The 18,561-nt window shown below is 48.5% G+C and overlaps 1 protein-coding gene across 1 annotated transcript in view; it reads right to left on the reverse strand.

The window, feature by feature from the left end:
• abcg4a (ATP-binding cassette, sub-family G (WHITE), member 4a) overlaps positions 1–18,561 on the reverse strand; it is a 46,990-nt gene that overhangs the window by 16,920 nt on the left and 11,509 nt on the right. The gene's annotated exons all lie outside the window — the stretch shown is intronic.

Consider the following 18,561-nt stretch of genomic DNA (forward strand, 5'->3'; position numbering starts at 1 on the left):
CTGCTTCCTGTGTGAGGCAGGGTCGTACTCTGCGGATGTTGTAGAGCATGAACCTACAAGAACGGGCCACCGCCTTGATGTTAGTTGAGAACGACAGGGTGTTGTCCAGGATCACGCCAAGGTTCTTAGCGCTCTGAGAGGAGGACACAATGGAGTTGTCAACCGTGATGGCGAGATCATGGAACGGGCAGTCCTTCCCGGGAGGAAGAGCAGCTCCGTCTTGCCGAGGTTCAGCTTGAGGTGGTGATCCGTCATCCACACTGATATGTCTGCCAGACATGCAGAGATGCGATTCGCCATCTGGTCATCAGAAGGGGGAAAGGAGAAGATTAATTGTGTGTCGTCTGCATAGCAATGATAGGAGAGACCATGTGAGGTTATGACAGAGCCAAGTGACTTGGTGTATAGCGAGAATAGGAGAGGGCCTAGAACAGAGCCCTGGGGACGCCAGTGGTGAGAGCGCGTGGTGAGGAGACAGATTCTCGCCACGCCACCTGGTAGGAGCGACCTGTCAGGTAGGACGCAATCAAGCGTGGGCCGCGCCGGAGATGCCCAACTCGGAGAGGGTGGAGAGGAGGATCTGATGGTTCACAGTATCGAAGGCAGCCGATAGGTCTAGAAGGATGAGAGCAGAGGAGAGAGAGTTAGCTTTAGCAGTGCGGAGGGCCTCCGTGATACAGAGAAGAGCAGTCTCAGTTGAATGACTAGTCTTGAAACCTGACTGATTTGGATCAAGAAGGTCATTCTGAGAGAGATAGCGGGAGAGCTGGCCAAGGACGGCACGTTCAAGAGTTTTGGAGAGAAAAGAAAGAAGGGATACTGGTCTGTAGTTGTTGACATCGGAGGGATCGAGTGTAGGTTTTTTCAGAAGGGGTGCAACTCTCGCTCTCTTGAAGACAGAAGGGACGTAGCCAGCGGTCAGGGATGAGTTGATGAGCGAGGTGAGGTAAGGGAGAAGGTCTCCGGAAATGGTCTGGAGAAGAGAGGAGGGAATAGGGTCAAGCGGGCAGGTTGTTGGGCGGCCGGCCGTCACAAGACGCGAGATTTCATCTGGAGAGAGAGGGGAGAAAGAGGTCAGAGCACAGGGTAGGGCAGTGTGAGCAGAACCAGCGGTGCCGTTTGACTTAGCAAACCAAACCAAACTTCTCATGTGTATCTGTGTTGAGGGATCGAAGTTCTACCATGAGTGTCAATCAGAGTCCAAATTGTGTACGCCTACGCACGTCAATGTTCTAGAATGTTGGACCGTTGGCTTTCATACTTTCGAATTCTCAGCGTTGCTCAACCTATTTCTTAAACTGTCAACACATTCAAATGAATAGAGGATGCATACACGGAACCGCGTTGGTTGGGAAAGTTGGGAAGGCGCGCGTTCGGGCTGTGCATCCCAAACTCTCCCGTCTCAGTGTTCTGTGGACTGTGATTTATGCTTTAGAAATGTTCGTACACACCCGAGGGCATGGGGTTTAATAAAAGAGAGGTGATCAGATGGTAAACAAGTGAAAGGTTGAGAGGGAGGGATGGAAACAGTGAAATGTAAAAGGGATAAGGGGATAGAAAAGGAGGGGAGGGAGACAGAGGGTGATTAAACCAATAAGGAGAGGTATGGGAGGAGACATCAGGATTAAGACTGGAACAGACAGGGAGATTGAAAGGGGGGATAGAGAGATGGATCGATGAAGAGCGAGGAATATTACATCCCCAGAGCTTTGGCCAACGGTGCCACAGAGTGCATTAAAGCAGGTATATGGCTGTCTGTCAGTTTCACTGCCTATACTGTTCTGGAACTCTCTCACTAGCAACATACATTGAGAGAGCATTACATTAATTCAGAGAGCAACAGTAGTACACAAGGTATGTCTGTCATCAGTCTATACAGCATTGTGGAGCCCTCTCACACTGAGCATCTATAACAAAAACACAACAAAATACAATATACAGAGTGCTTGTTCACATATCATTGGTCACAGTTACAGGCTTTGGTTTTTCCATTTATATTTAGAGGTTGGACGTTAGCACATGGGGCACACAGATTGGTTTCACCTCGTTAGTCAGTATGTGTTACACCGGCGCTCGTTTGTCATCTCATTAGTGGGAAGGTGTTTTACCTGTGCTGTCCCAGGGCTCCTGTTGTCTTGAGAGATGTGGAGGTTTAACACCTTTTAGTTTGCTCTCCCTAATTGATTTCTAGACAGACAATCCTTTGTCTGATATTCCCTGTTTCTGTTTTGCTCCACTTTTTGGTTTGCTTCCTGTCTTAAGTTTGGTGTGTTTTTTTTTGTTTTCTTTGCCTCTTCTTGGTCAAATTTAGTGGGCGCTAATGGTGGGTGTCTTTCTGGTCCCAGTTGTTGTTGCTAGTCAACTTTCAGTGGACACCCCTGTGAGTGTCTTTTAGAACCCCTCCTAAAACCCCACCTGTTTTGTTTTGGTTGTTTTCAGTGACTCTGTTAGTTCCCCTTTCTGTTTGAGCGACAATTCGTTTTTTTCTTGCTGGGGAAGAGTTACATATCAGCACAATACATTGGCATAGATGCAATATGCATTCCTTGCTCTGATGGAAAAGTAGTGATCAGACCCTGACCCAAATAGCTTAAGAACACCTGCTCTTTCCATGACAGACTGACCAAATGAATCTAGGCGAAAGCTATGATCGCCTTTTATTGTTGTTTATTAAATACACAGTGCCTTGCAAAAGTATTCATCCCCCTTGGCGTTTTTCCGATTTTGTTGCATTACAACCTGTAATTTAAATAGATTTTTATTTGGATTCCATGTAATGAACATACACAAAATAGTCCAAATTTGTGAAGTGAAAAAAAAAAAAACTGAAAAGTGGTGCATGCATATGTATTCACCCCCTTTGCTATGGAGCCCCTAAATAAGATCTGGTGCAACCAATTATCTTCAGAAGTCACATACTTAGTTAAAAAAAAGTCCACCTGGACTTCATTACTCCCTGATTACTTATCCTTTATATAGCTCTCTTTTGTTATCAGTTTTGGTTAGGCAGTATTGGTTGTGTTTTTTTGTCGGATGTTTGTCTTGTATCGTTCTATGTTCGTTAATATTAAACTCACTAACTGCACCTGATTCCTGACTCCCTGCGTCAACATTACAGAATACTGCCTCACCAAATGGAAGCAGCAGTTAATGACGACATCTCCCAAATGGTCAGCGAACAGGGACACCTACTTTGCCAACATCATGACCAGCTGGCACAACTGGATGAGGTCCTGCACGTTCTTCAACGTCTCGACAATTCACTAGGGGCGCCACCTCAAACAAGCGGAGGACAAGTCGACCCAGTGAGCCTGCACCCCAGCCCATCCAACAGTCCGCCCAGGTCAGCGATGCCCGTTTGTCCCTTCCCTCTATTCCACTCATCAGATGGGAGCCCCCACCACGGAGAGGTCCAAGGTTGCCACGGTTATTTTCCTGCTGACCGGACAGACATTGGAGTGGACTATGGCCATCTGGGAGAGAGGAGGAGCTGGGATCCTAAGAGGGGTTCATGGCTCTGTTCACATGGGGTCTTCGACCATCCACTGGAGGGCAGAGAGGAGGGGGAGCACCTACGCTAACTACAGTAGGATGACCACAGCGCAGTACGTGCTCACCTTTCGGACAGTGGCAGCATGCAGCGCATGGAATGAGCCAGCGCTCTGCACCCAATTCAGAAGAGGATTGCATGAAGAGGTCCAGACGGAGTTGGCGGGCTAAGACGACAAACTAACCTTCTTTGCGAGCGTTGGCACCCCCATCGCCTCTCTCCCTCCTTCGTTGACCGTTCGGAGTCAGAGCCTGAACCCATGTAGGTAGGGGCCACACGCCTCCCCGCGGCTGAGCAACGCCGTCAGAGACAGTTAGGGTTATGTCCTTATTGTGGCCAGGAGGGGAACCAGCTTCTACGGTGTCCGGTACGTCTCAACCCGGAATCCACGAGAGCAGAGGGACGGCCCTGTGATTATCCGTCTCCTGGGTTAGGCATGAGTACTCCATCACTTTGCGGCAAACCTTTTTTTGTATCGATTTCACTAGCTGGCTGTCCCTCATCTATTGTTTCTTCAGCTCTAGTACATTCCCATGCAGCAGGGAATTTTATTGACCAGGCCCTTGCCTCCTACCAGCACAACACCTCATACAAGGTCTCCTCTCCATTTCCAGTCCAAGCGTTGGACATGCGACCATTGGGACCCAACACTATTACGCACATCACAGCTTCACTCACCCTCACAGTGGGACCCAAGCACCAGGAAAGCCTTTCTTTCCTCATCACCTCCGCACCTGTGCACAACGTCATCCTTCGCCTTCCGTGGATCCAACTCCATAATCCCACCCTCTCCTGGTCAGAGAGGAGGATTGACGCCTGGGGTCCAGGATGCCGGAGGACCTGCTTTTCCGCACCCTGTGGTTCAACGTCGGTGGAGGGCCCTGTGAGTGTCTGCCAGCCCATCAATCAGTCCTCCCGTATCAATGGCAACGTGTTTTAGGACGTAGATGTGGACATCCGACAGGCTCTGGAGAGGGAACCCAGTCCTGCCACCTGCCTTCCAGAACACATCTACGCCCCCATTGGGGTCAGAGATCGGCACACATATCCCTCACCATTGGACACCCAGGTATCACCAGCACCACTCAATACCTTTCTAAGAAATACTGGTGGCCCACTTTGGCGCAGGACGATGCTGTGTCAACTCATGTCAACACATGTTCAGTGTGTACACAATTTAAATCTCCTTGTCACGCTTCAGCAGGTAAAGTCTTTCACCTTCCCTGGTCTCATCTTTCCATTTTGTCACTGATCTCCCCTCCTCTGATGGGTTCACCATCACTTTGGTGGTTATGGACAGATTCTCAAAATCATGCCGTTTCATCCCTCTCTCTGGTCACCCTACCACTCTCTAGGTCGTCAAGGCACTGTTCCAGCAGGTCTTCCAGCACTATGGCCTTCCAGGGAATATCGTCTTCAATCATGGCCCTCAATTCACATCCCATGTATGGAGTGCTTTCATGGAGAAGCTGGGGGTCACGGTCAGCCTCACTTCCGGGTACCGGTCTCAATCTAATGGGCAGATGGAGCGGATTAACCAGGAGCTGGGGAGGTTCCTGATGATTCACTGCCAGGACCGGCAGTAGGAGTGGGCCCGATTCCTTCCTTGGAATGATACGCCCAGAATTTAATTTATATCTGGAGTACTTCTCCTGTCCTATTCGGTGTCCTGTGTGAATTTAAGTGTGCTCTCTCTAATTCTCTCTTTCTCTCTTTCTCTTTCTCTCTCTCGGAGGACCTGAGCCCTAGGACCATGCCTCAGGGGGGCGGAGCTGTTGGCCGAGGTTGGAGTAGCCAGGTGGAAGGCATGGCCAGCCGTTGAGAAATGCTTGTTGAAGTTTTCGATAATCATGGATTTATCGGTGGTGACCGTGTTACCTAGCCTCAGTGCAGTGTGCAGCTGGGAGGAGGTGCTCTTGTTCTCCATGGACTTCACAGTGTCCCAGAACTTTTTGGAGTTCGAGCTACAGGATGCAAACTTCTGCCTGAAGAAGCTGGCCTTAGCTTGACTGCGTGTATTGGTTCCTGACTTCCCTGAACAGTTGCATATCGCGGGGACTATTCGATGCCGCCAAACTACCTGACATGATGACTCCTTGCTGTCCTCAGTCCCCCTGGCCGTGCTGCTGCTCCAGTTTCAACTGTTCTGCCTTATTATTATTTGACCATGCTAGTAATTTATGAACATTTGAACATCTTGGCCATGTTCTGTTATAATCTCCACCCAGCACAGCCAGGACTGGCCACCCCACATAGCCTGGTTCCTCTCTAGGTTTCTTCCTAGGTTTTGGCCTTTTCTATGGAGTTTTCCTAGCCACCTGCATTGCCTGCTGTTTGGGGTTTTAGGCTGGGTTTCTGTACAGCACTTTGAGATATCGGCTGATGTACGAAGGGCTATATAAATACATTTGATTTGATTTGAATTCATTATAACATTCCTCCACCGGGCTGACTCCCTTCCAGTGTGTTCTGGGTTATCAGCCAGCCCTGGCTCCGTGGACTCCGAGCCAGACCGAAGCTCCTGCGGTGGACGAGTGGTTATGGCATGCAGAAGAGGTATGGAACAGTGCCCACGTGAGACAGCATGCCGTCCTCCATCAGAAAGAGCAAGGGATCACCACCACAGTGAGGCTCCCATGTTCCATCCTGGTGATCACCTCTGGCTCTCCACCAAATAAAACACAATTCTATTGGTCAACTACACATGGTTATCAGATGTTAATGCGAGTGTAGCAAAATTCTGGTGCTTCTAGTTCCAACAGTGCAGTAATATCTAACAATTCCCAACAACTATCTAATACACACAAATCGAAAGGGGTGAATGAGAATATGTACATATAAGTATATAGATGAGCGATGGTTGAGTGGCATAGGCAAGGTGCAGTAGATGGTATAAAATACAGTATATACAGTGGGGCAAAAAAGTATTTAGTCAGCCACCAATTGTGCAATTCTCCCACTTAAAAAGATGAGAGGCCTGTAATTTTCATCTTAGGTACACTTCAACTATGACGGACAAAATGAGTTTTTTTTTCTCCAGAAAATCACATTGTAGGATTTTTAATGAATTTATTTGCAAATTATGGTGGAAAATAAGCATTTGGTCAATAACAAAAGTTTATCTGAATACTTTGTTATATACCCTTTGTTGGCAATAACAGGGGTCAAAGGTTTTCTGTAAGTCTTCACAAGGTTTTCACACATTGTTGCTGGTATTTTGGCCCATTCCTCCATGCAGATCTCCTTTAGAGCAGTGATGTTTTGGGGCTGTTGTTGGGCAACACGGACTTTCAACTCCCTCCAAAGATTTTCTATGGGGTTGAGATCTGGAGACTGGCTAGGCCACTCCAGGACCTTGAAATGCTTTTTACGAAGCCACTCCTTTGTTGCCCGGGCGGTGTGTTTGGGATCATTGTCATTTTTTATTTATTTTTTATTTCACCTTTATTTAACCAGGTAGGTAGGTTGAGAACTAGTTCTCATTTGCAACTGCGACCTGGCCAAGATAAAGCATAGCAGTGTGAACAGACAACACAGAGTTACACATGGAGTAAACAATTAACAAGTCAATAACACAGTAGAAAAAAGGGGGAGTCTATATACATTGTGTGCAAAAGGCATGAGGAGGTAGGCGAATAATTACAATTTTGCAGATTAACACTGGAGTGATAAATGATCAGATGGTCATGTACAGATAGAGATATTGGTGTGCAAAAGAGCAGAAAAGTAAATAAATAAAAACAGTATGGGGACGAGGTAGGTGAAAATGGGTGGGCTATTCACCAATAGACTATGTACAGCTGCAGCGATCGGTTAGCTGCTCAGATAGCAGATGTTTGAAGTTGGTGAAGGAGATAAAAGTCTCCAACTTCAGCGATTTTTGCAATTCGTTCCAGTCACAGGCAGCAGAGAACTGGAACGAGAGGCGGCCAAATGAGGTGTTGGCTTTAGGGATGATCAGTGAGATACACCTGCTGGAGCGCGTGCTACGGATGGGTGTTGCCATCGTGACCAGTGAACTGAGATAAGGCGGAGCTTTACCTAGCATGGACTTGTAGATGACATGGAGCCAGTGGGTCTGGCGACGAATATGTAGCGAGGGCCAGCCGACTAGAGCATACAAGTCGCAGTGGTGGGTGGTATAAGGTGCTTTAGTGACAAAACGGATGGCACTGTGATAAACTGCATCCAGTTTGCTGAGTAGAGTGTTGGAAGCAATTTTGTAGATGACATTGCCGAAGTCGAGGATCGGTAGGATAGTCAGTTTTACTAGGGTAAGTTTGGCGGCGTGAGTGAAGGAGGCTTTGTTGCGGAATAGAAAGCCGACTCTTGATTTGATTTTCGATTGGAGATGTTTGATATGAGTCTGGAAGGAGAGTTTACAGTCTAGCCAGACACCTAGGTACTTATAGATGTCCACATATTCAAGGTCGGAACCATCCAGGGTGGTGATGCTGGTCAGGCGTGCGGGTGCAGGCAGCGAATGGTTGAAAAGCATGCATTTGGTTTTACTAGCGTTTAAGAGCAGTTGGAGGCCACGGAAGGATTGTTGTATGGCATTGAAGCTCGTTTGGAGGTTAGATAGCACAAGGACGGGCCGGAAGTATATAGAATGGTGTCGTCTGCGTAGAGGTGGATCAGGGAATCGCCCGCAGCAAGAGCAACATCATTGATATATACAGAGAAAAGAGTCGGCCCGACAATTGAACCCTGTGGCACCCCCATAGAGACTGCCAGAGGACCGGACAGCATGCCCTCCGATTTGACACACTGAACTCTGTCTGCAAAGTAATTGGTGAACCAGGCAAGGCAGTCATCCGAAAAACCGAGGCTACTGAGTCTGCCGATAAGAATATGGTGATTGACAGAGTCGAAAGCCTTGGCAAGGTCGATGAAGATGGCTGCACAGTACTGTCTTTTATCGATGGCGGTTATGATATCGTTTAGTACCTTGAGCGTGGCTGAGGTGCACCCGTGACCGGCTCGGAAACCAGATTGCACAGCGGAGAAGGTACGGTGGGATTAGAGATGGTCAGTGACCTGTTTGTTGACTTGGCTTTCGAAGACCTTAGATAGGCAGGGCAGGATGGATATAGGTCTGTAACAGTTTGGGTCCAGGGTGTCTCCCCCCTTTGAAGAGGGGGATGACTGCGGCAGCTTTCCAATCCTTGGGGATCTCAGACGATATGAAAGAGAGGTTGAACAGGCTGGTAATAGGGGTTGCGACAATGGCGGCGGATAGTTTCAGAAATAGAGGGTCCAGATTGTCAAGCCCAGCTGATTTGTACGGGTCCAGGTTTTGCAGCTCTTTCAGAACATCTGCTATTTGGATTTGGGTAAAGGAGAACCTGGAGAGGCTAGGGCGAGTAGCTGCGGGGGGGGGGGGGGGGCGGAGCTGTTGGCCGAGGTTGGAGTAGCCAGGTGGAAGGCATGGCCAGCCGTTGAGAAATGCTTGTTGAAGTTTTCGATAATCATGGATTTATCGGTGGTGACCGTGTTACCTAGCCTCAGTGCAGTGTGCAGCTGGGAGGAGGTGCTCTTGTTCTCCATGGACTTCACAGTGTCCCAGAACTTTTTGGAGTTGGAGCTACAGGATGCAAACTTCTGCCTGAAGAAGCTGGCCTTAGCTTGACTGCGTGTATTGGTTCCTGACTTCCCTGAACAGTTGCATATCGCGGGGACTATTCGATGCTATTGCAGTCCGCCACAGGATGTTTTTGTGCTGGTCGAGGGCAGTCAGGTCTGGAGTGAACCAAGGGCTACATCTGTTCTTAGTTCTGCATTTTTTGAACGGAGCATGCTTATCTAAAATGGTGAGGAAGTTACTTTTAAAGAATGACCAGGCATCCTCAACTGACGGGATGAGGTCAATGTCCTTCCAGGATACCCGGGCCAGGTCGATTAGAAAGGCCTGCTCACAGAAGTGTTTTAGGGAGCGTTTGACAGTGATGAGGGGTGGTCGTTTGACTGCGGCTCCGTAGCGGATACAGGCAATGAGGCAGTGATCGCTGAGATCCTGGTTGAAGACAGCGGAGGTGTATTTGGAGGGCCAGTTGGTCAGGATGACGTCTATGAGGGTGCCCTTGTTTACAGATTTAGGGTTGTACCTGGTGGGTTCCTTGATGATTTGTGTGAGATTGAGGGCATCTAGCTTAGATTCTAGGACTGCCGGGGTGTTAAGCATATCCCAGTTTAGGTCACCTAACAGAACAAACTCTGAAGCTAGATGGGGGGCGATCAATTCACAAATGGTGTCCAGGGCACAGCTGGGAGCTGAGGGGGGTCGGTAGCAGGCGGCAACAGTGAGAGACTTATTTCTGGAGAGAGTAATTTTCAAAATTAGTAGTTCGAACTGTTTGGGTATGGACCTGGAAAGTATGACATTACTTTGCAGGCTATCTCTGCAGTAGACTGCAACTCCTCCCCCTTTGGCAGTTCTATCTTGACGGAAGATGTTATAGTTGGGTATGGAAATCTCAGAATTTTTGGTGGCCTTCCTGAGTCAGGATTCAGACACGGCAAGGACATCAGGGTTAGCAGAGTGTGCTAAAGCAGTGAGTAAAACAAACTTAGGGAGGAGGCTTCTGATGTTGACATGCATGAAACCAAGGCTTTTTTGATCACAGAAGTCAACAAATGAGGGTGCCTGGGGACATGCAGGGCCTGGGTTTACCTCCACATCACCTGCGGAACAGAGGAGGAGTAGTATGAGGGTGCGGCTAAAGGCTATCAAAACTGGTCGCCTAGAGCGTTGGGGACAGAGAATAAGAGGATCAGGTTTCTGGGCATGGTAGAATATATTCAGGGCATAATGCGCAGACAGGGGTATGGTGGGGTGCGGGTACAGCGGAGGTAAGCCCAGGCACTGGGTGATGATGAGAGAGGTTGTATCTCTGGACATGCTGGTTGTAATGGGTGAAGTCACCACATGTGTGGGAGGTGGGACAAAGGAGGTATCAGGGGTATGAAGAGTGGAACTAGGGGCTCCATTGTAAACTAAAACAATGATAACTAACCCGAACAACAGTATACAAGGCATATTGACATTTGAGAGAGACATACAGCGAGGCATACAGTAATCACAGGTGTTGAATTGGGAGAGCTAGCTAAAACAGTAGGTGAGACAACAACAGCTAATCAGCTAGCACAACAACAGCAGGTAAAATGGCGTTGACTAGGCAGGGAGGGTCGGAGCCTGAGTGCGGCTGGGGCCGACAGATAAAACATAAACAAGCAGAATGGAGTACCGTGATTAATGGACAGTCCAGCATGCATCAGCTATGTAGCCAAGTGATCAGTGTCCAGGGGGCAGCGGTGGATGGGGCAGGGAAGCTGGACTGGCGAGTGTTATCCAGGTAAAAAAAAAACTAACAATGACTAAATAGCTTGTAGCTAGTTAGCTGGTTAGCTTCTGGAGGTTCTTGAGTGTGTTCTAAAAATTAAAAATAATAGCCATTCCGTATCACATTGGGTGAGGCAGGTTACCGGAAGGTATAAACAAATTAAAAATCAAAAAGAGATAGAAAGTAAATATGGGTCCAGTGAGTGTTTGGGACGCGGCGATTCAGACGGTTAGCAGGCCTGTGCTAACAAGCTAACAGTTAGTAGGCCGGGGCTAAACAAGGTAGCAGTTAGCGGACCGGGGCTAAACAAGCTAGCAGTTAGCAGGCCGAATTAGCAGGCAAGGAGATAGCAAGGGCTAGAGAGTTAGCCTTTGGGGGACGTCGTGATGGGGTGAGTCTGTTTATTCCTCTTCATGCGGTGACATCGATAGACCGGTCGTGGGTCCGGATATTGTAGCCCAGGAGTATGCTACGGTGGTAGCACAGGAGCTCTGGCCGGGCTAGCTTCAAGCTAAGTGGGTGGAAACGCTAGCCAGTAGTAATCATCCGAGGTTTCGGTTAGCTAGATAGCTAGTTGTGAAGATCCAGCTGAAAATGTTCCGTTTGTGGTGGGAATCCGGTGGGAGCGAGCCGGTCGCATCCGCGCTTCGGTCTCCTTCGGTCTGCAGGTTGTATAACTTTTTCATTACATTTCATTACATTTCATTATAGTACAACGGTCTGATTTGTCTAATCTTAGCAATTTCTTCTTAGCTAGCTACATAGCCGTCGTTGTATCAAAGATAATTGCGTAATTATCGTATTTCGTCGTCCTCCTATCTGCCCAACACGTTCACCGTCTACCGTAGCACTGTAGTAACTATCACACTCAACTGAACGACTTGATTAGTGTAGTGTTAGCTAGCTACATAGTTGTCTTTGCTGTCTTCGTATCCAAGATAATTGTGTAGTTTAGAGCGTGGAGTCTTAGAGTGATAATTGCGTTATTATCGTATTTCGTCGTCCTCCTATCTGCCTAGAAGCTAGCCAGCTAGCATACGTTCACCGGCTACCGTAGCACTGTAGTAACTATCACACTCAACTGTAGTATTAGCTAGCTACATAGTTGTCTTTGCTGTCTTCGTATCCAAGATAATTGTGTAGTTTAGAGTGTGTAGTCTTAGAGTGATTATCTTAATTTACCGAGGTTAGCTAGCCAGCTATTTTGTCGTCCTTAACGTAGGAGACACTCCTAGCTAGCCAACAGCCAGCCAACGTCTACTGAATAGAACTTTCGCATTCCGGTCGCATTCCGCTTCGCTCCACAGGTAGTATCACATTTTCATTTCATTTCATTACAGTCCCAACGGTGTGATTTGTTTGATCGTAGCTAGCTACATAGCTAGCTACATAGCCGTCTTTGTTTCAAAGATAATTGTGTAGTCTAGAGCGATTTTCTAGGTTAGCTAGCCAGCTATTGTCGTTCTCCTAACGCAACGTAACGTAACCAACACTGCTAGCTAGCCAGCTAGCCCCGAATAGCAGCATTGTAGAAACTTCACACTCAACGGAACGACTTGATTAGGGTAGTGTCAACAACGCAGCTAGCCTACCTCAGCAGTACTGTATCATTTTAATAATTTTAGTCAATTAGATTCTTGCTACGTAAGCTTAACTTTCTGAACATTCGAGACGTGTAGTCCACTTGTCATTCCAATCTCCTCTGCATTAGCGTAGCCTCTTCTCTAGCCTGTCAACTATGTGTCTGTCTATCCCTGTTCTCTCCTCTCTGCACAGACCATACAAACGCTCCACACCGCATGGCCGCGGCCACCCTAATCTGGTGGTCCCAGCGCGCACGACCCACGTGGAGTTCCAGGTCTCCGGTAGCCTCTGGAACTGCCGATCTGCGGCCAACAAGGCAGAGTTCATCTCAGCCTATGCCTCCCTCCAGTCCCTCGACTTCTTGGCACTGACGGAAACATGGATCACCACAGACAACACCGCTACTCCTACTGCTCTCTTTTCGTCCGCCCACGTGCTCTCGCACACCCCGAGAGCTTCTGGTCAGCGGGGTGGTGGCACCGGGATCCTCATCTCTCCCAAGTGGTCATTCTCTCTTTCTCCCCTTACCCATCTGTCTATCGCCTCCTTTGAATTCCATGCTGTCACAGTTACCAGCCCTTTCAAGCTTAACATCCTTATCATTTATCGCCCTCCAGGTTCCCTCGGAGAGTTCATCAATGAGCTTGATGCCTTGATAAGCTCCTTTCCTGAGGACGGCTCACCTCTCACAGTTCTGGGCGACTTTAACCTCCCCCACGTCTACCTTTGACTCATTCCTCTCTGCCTCCTTCTTTCCACTCCTCTCCTCTTTTGACCTCACCCTCTCACCTTCCCCCTCTACTCACAAGGCAGGCAATACGCTCGACCTCATCTTTACTAGATGCTGTTCTTCCACTAACCTCACTGCAACTCCCCTCCAAGTCTCCGACCACTACCTTGTATCCTTTTCCCTCTTGCTCTCATCCAACACTTCCCACACTGCCCCTACTCGGATGGTATCGCGCCGTCCCAACCTTCGCTCTCTCTCCCCCGCTACTCTCTCCTCTTCCATCCTATCATCTCTTCCCTCTGCTCAAACATTCTCCAACCTATCTCCTGATTCTGCCTCCTCAACCCTCCTCTCCTCCCTTTCTGCATCCTTTGACTCTCTATGTCCCCTATCCTCCAGGCCGGCTCGGTCCTCCCCTCCCGCTCCGTGGCTCGACGACTCATTGCGAGCTCACAGAACAGGGCTCCGGGCAGCCGAGCGGAAATGGAGGAAAACTCGCCTCCCTGCGGACCTGGCATCCTTTCACTCCCTCCTCTCTACATATTCCTCCTCTGTCTCTGCTGCTAAAGCCACTTTCTACTACTCTAAATTCCAAGCATCTGCCTCTAACCCTAGGAAGCTCTTTGCCACCTTCTCCTCCCTCTTGAATCCTCCTCCCCCTCCCCCCTCCCCTCCCCCTCCTCCCTCTCTGCAGATGACTTCAACCATTTTGAAAAGAAGGTCGACGACATCCGATCCTCGTTTGCTAAGTCAAACGACACCGCTGGTTCTGCTCACACTGCCCTACCCTGTGCTCTGACCTCTTTCTCCCCTCTCTCTCCAGATGACATCTCGCGTCTTGTGACGGCCGGCCGCCCAACAACCTGCCCGCTTGACCCTATCCCCTCCTCTCTTCTCCAGACCATCTCCGGTGACCTTCTCCCTTACCTCACCTCGCTCATCAACTCATCCCTGACCGCTGGCTACGTCCCTCCCGTCTTCAAGAGAGCGAGAGTTGCACCCCTTCTGAAAAAACCTACACTCGATCCCTCCGATGTCAACAACTACAGACCAGTATCCCTTCTTTCTTTTTCTCTCCAAAACTCTTGAACGTGCCGTCCTTGGCCAGCTCTCCCGCTATCTCTCTCAGAATGACCTTCTTGATCCAAATCAGTCAGGTCTCAAGACTAGTCATTCAACTGAGACTGCTCTTCTCTGTATCACGGAGGCACTCCGCACTGCTAAAGCTAACTCTCTCTCCTCTGCTCTCATCCTTCTAGACCTATCGGCTGCCTTCGATACTGTGAACCATCAGATCCTCCTCTCCACCCTCTCCGAGTTGGGCATCTCCCGGCGCGGCCCATGCTTGGATTGCGTCCTACCTGACAGGTCGCTCCTACCAGGTGGCGTGGCGAGAATCTGTCTCCTCACCACGCGCTCTCACCACTGGTGTCCCCAGGGCTCTGTTCTAGGCCCTCTCCTATTCTCGCTATACACCAAGTCACTTGGCTCTGTCATAACCTCACATGGTCTCTCCTATCATTGCTATGCAGACGACACACAATTAATCTTCTCCTTTCCCCCTCTGATGACCAGGTGGCGAATCGCATCTCTGCATGTCTGGCAGACATATCAGTGTGGATGACGGATCACCACCTCAAGCTGAACCTCGGCAAGACGGAGCTGCTCTTCCTCCCGGGAAGGACTGCCCGTTCCATGATCTCGCCATCACGGTTGACAACTCCATTGTGTCCTCCTCCCAGAGCGCTAAGAACCTTGGCGTGATCCTGGACAACACCCTGTCGTTCTCAACTAACAACAAGGCGGTGGCCCGTTCCTGTAGGTTCATGCTCTACAACATCCGCAGAGTACGACCCTGCCTCACACAGGAAGCGGCGCAGGTCCTAATCCAGGCACTTGTCATCTCCCGTCTGGATTACTGCAACTCGCTGTTGGCTGGGCTCCCTGCCTGTGCCATTAAACCCCTACAACTCATCCAGAACGCCGCAGCCCGTCTGGTGTTCAACCTTCCCAAGTTCTCTCACGTCACCCCGCTCCTCCGCTCTCTCCACTGGCTTCCAGTTGAAGCTCGCATCCGCTACAAGACCATGGTGCTTGCCTACGGAGCTGTGAGGGGAACGGCACCTCAGTACCTCCAGGCTCTGATCAGGCCCTACACCCAAACAAGGGCACTGCGTTCATCCACCTCTGGCCTGCTCGCCTCCCTACCACTGAGGAAGTACAGTTCCCGCTCAGCCCAGTCAAAACTGTTCGCTGCTCTGGCCCCCCAATGGTGGAACAAACTCCCTCACGACGCCAGGACAGCGGAGTCAATCACCACCTTCCGGAGACACCTGAAACCCCACCTCTTTAAGGAATACCTAGGATAGGATAAAGTAATCCTTCTCACCCCCCTTAAAAGACCTAGATGCACTATTGTAAAGTGGCTGTTCCACTGGATGTCATAAGGTGAAAGCACCAATTTGTAAGTCGCTCTGGATAAGAGCGTCTGCTAAATGACTTAAATGTAATGTAAATGTAAATGGAATCCGGGGATAAAAAAATAATAGGTCCGTTATGCTCTGGTTAGAGTCGCGTTGTTCGAACTGGCGAGAGCTTTCCGAGCTAAAGGTTAGCTGATGACCGGTTAGCTGAAGACCGCTAGCAATGTTTTGCTGACTGATAGCTGGTAGTTAGCTGGCTAGCTTCAGTTGAGGGGTTCCGGATCCGAAGTAAATATAAATACTTTAGGAAAAATAGCTACATTGGGTGAGGCAGGTTGCAGGAGAGTATTTAGAAGTTGAGGTTTAGCAAAATGTTTTAAAAGATATGCGAAGAAAAATATGTAAAAACGAAAAAAAAAACTATATATACAAGGGACACGACACGACAAGACGTCTTACTGCTACGCCATCAAGGGTTCACTGTCATGCTGTCATGCTGAAAGACCCAGCCACGTTTCATCTTCAATGCCCTTGCTGATGGAAGGAGGTTTTCACTCAAAATCTCACGATACATGGCCCCATTCATTCTTTCCTTTACACGGATCAGTCATCCTGGTCCCTTTGCAGAAAAACAGCCCCAAAGCTATATGACATTCTCCCAATCTTCTTCTGGATCATCCAAATGCTCTCTAGCAAACTTCAGACGGGCCTGGATATGTACTGGCTTAAGCAGGGGGACACGTCTGGCACTGCAGGATTTGAGTCCCTGGCGGCGTAGTGTGTTACTGATGGTAGGCTTTGTTACTTTGGTCCCAGCTCTCTGCAGGTCATTCACTAGGTCCCCCCATGTGGTTCTGGGATTTTTGCTCACCGTTCTTGTGATCATTTTGACCCCACGGGGTGAAATCTTGCTTGGAGCCCCAGATCGAGGGAGATTATCAGCGGTCTTGATTTTCTGATTATCAGTGGTCTTGTATGTCTTCCATTTCCTAATAATTGCTCCCACAGTTGATTTCTTCAAACCAAGCTGCTTACCTATTACAGATTCACTCTTCCCAGCCTGGTGCAGGTCTACAATTTTGTTTCTGGTGTCCTTTGACAGCTCTTTGGTCTTGGCCATAGTGGAGTTTGGAGTGTGACTGTTTGAGGTTGTGGACAGGTGTCTTTTATACTGATAACAAGTTCAAACAGGTGCCATTAATACAGGTAACGAGTGGAGGACAGAGGAGCCTCTTAAATAAGAAGTTACATGTCTGTGAGAGCCAGAAATCTTGCTTGTTTGTAGGTGACCAAATACTTATTTTCCACCATAATTTGCAAATAAATTCATAAAAAATCCTACAATGTGATCTTCTGGATTTTTTTTCTCATTTTGTCTGTCATAGTTGAAGTGTACCAATGATGAAAATTACAGGCCTCTCATCTTTTTAAGTGGGAGAACTTGCACAATTGGTGGCTGACTAAATACTTATTTGCCCCACTGCACATGTGATATGAGTAATGTAAGATATGTAGACATTATTAAAGTGGCATTATTTAGAGTGGCATTGTTTAAAGTGACTAATGATCCATTTATTAAAGAGCCCAGTGATTGGGTCTCCCTGTGGGCAGCAGCCTCTCTGAGTTAATGATTGCTGTTTAGCAGTTTGATGGCCTTGAGATAGAAGCTGTTTCTCTTTCTCTCAGTCCCAGCTTTGATGCACCTGTACTGATCTTGCCTTCTGGATGATAGCGGTGTGAACAGGCAGTAGCTCAGGTGGTTGTTGTCCAGGAACCTCCCGCTCCGCCTGTCCTGTAAGAAGCGGGGCCGAGTCCCCGGGGCCTTTCAAGGTCCTCCGGAGGGTCAACGAGGTAATTTACAGATTACAACTCCCCACTAACTACCGGATCTTTTCATGTTTCCCTCCTTAAGCCAGTGGTTCCTGGTGTCCTGGCTGATGCCGTCCCCCACGACACCCCTCCGCCTCCCTTGGACTTCAAGGGGAGCCCTGCCTCTGCTGTCAGATCACTCCTGGACTCCCGATGTCGTGGGAGGGGTGCTGAGTTCCGGTGGACGACATTCTAGATCCCAACATCATCCGAGAATTCCACATTCGCCATCTACTCCTGCTCTCCCTCTCGACGTCGCCGGTCTACTAACCACCGGTCCTGGCCATCCATCTTTACGCACACCTGCGTCTCATCATCAGTCACACCTGGACTTCATTACTCCCTCATTACTTACCCTTTATACAGTACTCTTTTGTTATCAGTTATCAGGCACTATTGGTTGTTTCCTGTCAGATGTTTCTCTTGTTTTCTATCGTTCTATGTTCGTTAATATTAAATTCACTAACTGCACCTGCTTCCTGACTCCCTGCATCAACGTTACATTAATCCATTTTAGAATAAGGCTGTAACAAAACAATATGTGGAAAAAGTGAAGGGGTCTGAATACTTTACAAGTGCACTGTATACAGCCAATACATACAGGTAGAAAAAGGGCAGTTCATAATCAACAATGAATCTGTACACTATACAGTAAACATCAGTACACTCTGTCAACTACAATATCAACTGAATACCAGCCTGCTGTCTTTTAATACAGTATTGTATAGTATTGTATCCCAGTATTGTATGGAGAAGCTGTGTCTCTCATTTAGAAGCTGAATAGGTTATTCAGTTCACAGAGATTATTTAGAGTCTGACTGTGACTGAAACCCTCTGGCAATATTACAGGTCACCTTCACCACATACATACACACACACACTTCTTCATCCCCAGCACATTCCTCCTGATGTCCAATGGCTGCCATTCCCATCCTCACCCCTCCTCCCCTGCAGTGTATTACATCCATTGGATACACCACAGACAGACAGGGGAGCAGCCCCCTGTCAGAAAAATAGCTCTTCCTATGCGTGTAGCGCATACTAATGATCTAGCCTACTGCT

The sequence above is a fragment of the Oncorhynchus nerka genome, linkage group LG10, assembly GCF_034236695.1.
Source record: "Oncorhynchus nerka isolate Pitt River linkage group LG10, Oner_Uvic_2.0, whole genome shotgun sequence".
NCBI lineage: Eukaryota > Metazoa > Chordata > Actinopteri > Salmoniformes > Salmonidae > Oncorhynchus > Oncorhynchus nerka.